The sequence below is a fragment of the Camelus dromedarius genome, unplaced genomic scaffold, assembly GCF_036321535.1.
Source record: "Camelus dromedarius isolate mCamDro1 unplaced genomic scaffold, mCamDro1.pat HAP1_SCAFFOLD_114, whole genome shotgun sequence".
In the NCBI taxonomy this organism is placed as follows: Eukaryota; Metazoa; Chordata; class Mammalia; order Artiodactyla; family Camelidae; genus Camelus; species Camelus dromedarius.
The window spans coordinates 9,398,714-9,404,995 of NW_026989787.1; the positions used below are offsets into that span (position 1 = coordinate 9,398,714).

A 6,282-nucleotide genomic window follows, 5' to 3' on the forward strand; every position below is an offset into this window, starting at 1 on the left:
GCAATTCTCTGATAATCAGTGATAATGAGCACTTTTTCATGTGCCTGTTAGCCATTTGTATGTCTTCACTGGACAATTGCTTGTTTAGGTCTTCTGCCCATTTTTGGATTGAGTTTTTTTTTTTTTTTCTTATTTAGTTGTATGATTTGTTTCTATATTCTGGCGATTAAGCCCTTGTCAGTTTCATGTTTTGCAAAAATTTTCTCCCATTCTGTAGGTTGTCTTTTTGTTTTGCTTATGGTTTCCATTGCTATGCAAAAGCTTCCAAGTTTAATTAGGTCCCATTTGTTTATTTTTGTTTTTATTTTTATTGGACTTCTAGCAAATTCTTAGTTATCCCTTTCCTTTTTATCTTGGAGGCTGCCCCCAGGGACTCTGTGTCCAGCTAGGTTGATGGGGGAGCCCTGAGAGCAGAGCTGATGTGAAAATCAGTGGCTGCAACCTCCTGTGATATTTACAATGAGGAAATGCTCAGGAGGGATGTGACCAGGAGGTGGACGAGTTGTCTTTTTTTTTAGTGACGTGTCCTTGTGAAGAATGTTGATTTCCCCAAAGTAGAAAGTGTCCTTCATGTCTTTAGAATTGTCTAAATATAAAGAAAATTCAGATACATGCTGTGAAATTTTTACTGTGTCAGGATAAATCACCTCCACACCCTAAAAAAGAAAGACTGAGAACACCTCATGGATTTAAGTGGTGTGTTCTGATACGCTTCCACCAGATTCTTACGGACCTGGAAAAACTGAGTGTCAGGAACAATCTTTGCACTGAAGCAGAATCAATGCCACATGAACACTCCACCCAAAGAAGAGTCTGTTCTGTTTCTTTTGAGCCTACTAAGGAGGGTGTTTCTAGGTCATCTTTGTTGGGATTTTTTCCCTCAAAGGGAATGAGGCTGAGTTCTCACAGGTTAGTCAGCACTCTTTCCCTACCACATCTTTGAGCATTTGGATAAACTAACTTGTCCTTCTCCACCGTTGCTCATGGCCGCTGACAGAACCTGAGTCCATCGGCCCTGATGGATAGACTTTAGGTAGGAGGCAGCTGCTGACGTCAACACTCAGACAGTTCCGTGTGTAACAAGCATGCCCATGGTGGAGGGGGTTTTACCAGTTAGCGACTAGATGGTGTTTGTTTTTGTGCCTTTTATCTGCATGTCTCTCCTTTGTGCTGAGATCCACTGCTCTCTCAGATGGCAGCTATGCAAAGACAGTGCATGTTTTCCACCAGCACACATTTTACTGACCCCAACTGTGAGAGCTGACAATGACAGTGTTACTGATTTCAGAGGCTGCTTTCTAGAGGGGTTTTATTTGCACAAGACTGAAACTTGGTGTCTAGATAAATTACAAATTACATTGTGCATTTATTCCCTCCTATAATACTTATAAATCTAGTTTTTACAAAACTATGTGTTTGGCATTTGTTTTGGTGACTGAACATTCCAGAAATACAAATTAATTTTCTTGGTGGCTGTTAATGGATGTAGGTGCAGTACTGTGAAATATGCATGTAAATTATTTTTACTGATTATTTTGAGTTCTCTTTTTATGTAACTTCATTCTTTGTGTAATCTTGTATAATATGATTAAAACTCTATTATACAAATCCCTATTTATTTCAGAAGTCTGACATTACATGCTCTGGTTCAGAACCAAAGTGAATATTGAAGAAAACCTCCATGGTTTTTAGATAGTTGGGCTAAAATATATCATTAATTTTTGCTGGAATAGTAATTTTGACATTATTCTAAGAGCTGGTCTGCTTTCTCACTCATGTCCAGTCTATAAATGTAGAAATACATCTCTGTACATCTCTCTGTATTTTAACACATACCTTCATTGCTCTTTCCCCATACATGTTGGGTGTATTTTTGGAGACATTTCATAGGGGTTTGTCCAGGTACTTCATGAACATACAATAGAAGATGGAGGCGTCCCATGCCCTGTAGGTTTGTGTTTGCTTATTTTCAATTTCAAGTTGGCTTGTACATTCATAAGTTAAGTTCTGTTAACTATTTTAAAAATATTTGCAATGTGCCTGTCAGCAAAGTCAAATCTCTAACATTTTGTGTATCAGGTATTTGACGTATGTGTGCAGCAGTGAAACTATTACCAAATCAAGGCAGTAAACATGCCCACACTCCCAAGAGCTCCTTTGAACTCAAGTGTCCCTTCTCGCCTCTCTGTGGAGCTATCTGAGGATGTGGTTGAGGGTTTCTAAAGATGATTCTCTGTGACATATACACTGGGAATGTCTTTGAGGTTCCTCATTATATCTAATATCTTTTCAGATCCTCGACACTCTGATTCTCCTTTTCCATCCTGCGTCTGATGTTTATGAACTTCTGTGGAAGCTTATTCTTCTTGCTGCCTCCTGGGGAGTTTCTATTTTTCTCTTGTTCGTCTGGAGGACCGTCCTTGCTGTAAGTATTACTAAAGTACCTGACAGTGTCCTTTTAATCACACCTAATAGGAATTTATATAGTCACTGGACATTTTATTTGCCTGCCTGGGCCAGAATCCAGGAGTCTTTTCTTTGTTTCCTTTTAGATTATTAACTTGAACACAAATTAGTTTTGAAATGGAAATTTGTTGCAAAATCTTTATAGTAAGAACTCATTGAGCAAGACAACAGTATATTCTCAATGAGACAATGGCAATTTATAAACTCTTCTCTTCAATAACAAAACAGGAAGGTTAAGTATTTGGCGAGTCCATCTATCTCTCCACCTGCCCCTGCCTGTGTGTTGGGTGACAGGGGACAGGGAAGCTCAGTGTTCCTGAGCAAGTGTGAAGTTAAGGGAACATCTGTGGTTTTCTGTTTGCCCTCCATGGATGCATTCTTCTATTGCCACATTATTGCCACTGGATCTTCGACACTGTGATGATTCTCCAATATCTTGGCAAGGTTAGGGGCTGGCCTCAGTCTCTGATCATCACTTAAAGTTTTGAATGAAGAAATATGTGTTAAGGGTCAGGGAAATGTGTCTTTACATGGTATTACAGTGGAGTCCTGCCTGGGTTTTTCTGGACTATTACTCTTCATACGATGACTTGTATCTGAGTCAAGAAGCACGTTCGCTTCTTGAAAATGGTCGCTGTCCATCCTGCTGCTGTGTGTGGTTTCACTACAGCCATTACTCACTTTCATTCTCGTCTGATGTCTCATCTGATGTCCGTTTGTTTTTAGTGGTCTTGACAAATCTTACGACCTCATATGTTACAATTGCTTATCAATTCAACAGTCAACTCTGTATAAGATTTCAGAAAACCTTTCATTGAATGAAAGGGGTGTATCTTAATCTTAGTATAAAGATTTTGCCTTTATTTTTCTTTTAGTTTTCTCCTCTCTGTCTCTCTCTCTCTTTTGAAGGTTACACAACTATCCAGGTTCTGGACTTAAGTGTGGATGTTTGGTTTGACAAAAAAAATTAGATAAATGATTCATTACAACAACATATCATGAAAATAATATAGTTCAGTGTTGTTAAATGTGAATATGCGTTATGAAAATTGAATAGAGTGATGTTTATTTAATAGAATGTAAGCAGATCTTTTGTTCTAAAATGTTATTTACCATTGTGCTATCAGAAATGGTGAGTGAAAGATCATGCCTTAAGTAGGAAATTCTGATTTTTCCTGATTTTTAATCATATTAATTGTTATGCTGTACCAAAGTGATAATTGTGATTTCAATGGATTACTGTTTTGATAGTATATTAGAAATTATAGATTTACTAATTATATGTTTTGACTTCAAATTTAATGTTTCTTCCTCTCCTAGGTAAAGCCTCCAGTGTGTCAAGGTAAGGTATTAGGGTTTAGATTCCTTTGTAATATTTTCTCAATACCAGGATTTGATGTGGATTTTAATTCAACTAAGAGTAAACACAATGACTTCTGATGTCTAACTGACTTCTCAACTCTTGAAAATTTTACTCCTGCAATGGTGTCTAAATGACATCGTAGAGGAAGTTGACATCTATTGAGCTAAGAGGCCAGGAGGGTCACAGGAGTAGGGAGACTAGGATGAGTTTAATTTTGCATAGCAAACTTGAGGAAGCAGGTGATGAGAAGAGTCTAATGTTCGGAGTGTGTCCCTAATATGAGCTGGCTCTTGGTGAAAAGTAAAGATGCTGAAACACTACTTGAGCCTGTCAGGACTCTCCAGGCTGAGGGAGGGATGCAGATGTAGCCAGGCGGTGTGTGTCACAGCAGAGGGGCATCCATGGGCTGTGACTCATAAGTGAAAGGAGCCATTCATGGCAGTGGGGACTTAATGGAAGTGATTCAGCCTGAGGATGATGCTTTCTATGCAGGCTTCACAATCTGCTGACCGAGTGGGGCTGTGCGTGATGGGCAGGGTGGCTGCCCGGCACTCAGTAGGCCCTCAAGGGCTGCTGTTGGTGACAGTTGATGCAGAAGGGCTGGTGCTGAGAAGAGGGATCTCAGCATCAGAGCATCACCACTGGGCAGACAGAAGACGCGTGTGCACTGTGTGGTCAGATGAGGGACTTAGATGCCTGAGAGAGGAGTCTGGTTCTGAGGGCTGCGTTCTAGAGCTTCACACATGGAGTCGCCTGTGACTGGCTGTTTTACATGTGCTGCTTTCCTGAAGCAGTGATGGTAACATTCTCATCCTGGCGATAGAAAAGCTTGTCATTTAGGGCCTGTGTGTTATCCAGGTCCTCCAGTGACTAGGTGGGGAAGCCCACATGGTACCAAAGTGTTTAATTCCAGCGACCTTGTCCTTCAGGGCCCCCAACATGATTTTCATGAAAGACGATCTTCCAGGCAGCAGGAAGACACTGGAGGCCAGTGCAGGCCCAGTCAGGCAACGTTTTGAACTTGCCTTCTGTGGTGTTGCAGATAGGGCCTGGCTGTGGGGTGAACCTGCGTGGGATAAGGGTTCTATTTTTTTAAGCAGGGGCATGTTTACTTACCTTAGTAATTGGAGGAGAGAATGTTAAGGGGACAGGATGCTTGGTTTTTCTTTTTCATCTCTGGTGATGTCAGAAGTATTTGAATGATTGAATTTTCTAAGAATGGTGCTTATAGCTGGGAGAGAATTTAGGGGAAGACTTTTTATTGTGTTTCTGCATCTTTGAAAAAAATTAAACTAGGAATCTCAATGATCTCACATTTAGAATGCCACTAAGATTTGCTTCCTTTAGGCACAGTAGAAAAGCTAAAAGGTTAATTATACTCATAGTGCCAGCCAGATATGTCTCTACTGCTAATAAATCATGATAATTCTATTCTACTGGGTTTTCTTGCCAATATGAGAAATTGCTTCATCTCCTTTTAGTTACTTTAAAGCAGATGACTGAGCAGAGCAAGAATTTGGAGAATGAAAACAGAGAACTTGCAGAAAATATATCTGCTTGGGTGCAGAAGGTATCCTTGTCCTTTTGCTTTTTTTTTTTTTTTGTGATTTTACCTTCAGTTCCTCCCCACTCTGGCAGTTCAGTTATTTGGCTCTCTTTTCCTTCATCCTACTGTCCTGTTCCATGTGTTCCATAAGAGGTCTAGGTTCAAAGCAAGTGTCCTAGATAAAAAAAAAAAAAAACCAAAAAACAAATTTCTTCTGTAGAGCACAGGGAACTCTACTTGATATCTTGTAATCTATAATGAAAAAGAATGTGAAGACAAACATAGGTGTATATATATATGTAACTGAAACATGCTGTACACCAGAAAATTGACACATTGTAACTGACTATATATCAGTAAAAAAATAAACAAAGCAAGTGTTGTAGATGTAAAGCACCACTTTCTGTATTAGTGGAAGGGGTCACACACAAGATAGGTTCAGCTAGCAGTGTAATTAGTATTTGTAATTCTGTTTCCTTCATTACATTTTTGCATAGACCAACAACGCAAAGAAATGCTTAGAGGAGGCAATCAGGCAAAAGAAGCTGCCCTCTGAGAAAGCACTGAAGTTTAAGGTACGAACCTCTTGTTAGATTACATTCTGAAAATAGAAATGAAAGTAATGAGTAATTGTTACTAATTCAATGTTTCATTGAATGAGAGCTTGAAAGCCATTGAGAAGGTGAATGAAAATTTGAATGACATCATTCAGATTGTTTGAGCTAAGCTGCAGGCAGTGAGGGACCAGAACGCCAAGAACCCACACCTGGTAAGAGCTGCCACTTTGACCATAGCCAGGCTTCTGAGGCTTTTTGTGCCCTGGGCAAGCTGCGTGCACCTGCTCCTCCTGCTTTTGACCACAACAGAGTGTGAGAGCCCAGGAGCGGAAATTCCCTGTGAACAATGA

General features: G+C 39.8%; 1 long non-coding RNA gene across 1 annotated transcript; it reads left to right on the top strand.

Moving 5' to 3' along the window:
- The first annotated feature begins 2,214 nt into the window (after positions 1-2,214).
- On the top strand, positions 2,215-5,902 carry LOC135320664 (uncharacterized). The gene is made up of 4 exons (XR_010379917.1): positions 2,215-2,425; positions 3,787-3,808; positions 5,311-5,399; positions 5,873-5,902. It is a non-coding gene; the product is annotated as an uncharacterized LOC135320664 (long non-coding RNA).
- Positions 5,903-6,282: the final 380 nt, after the last annotated feature.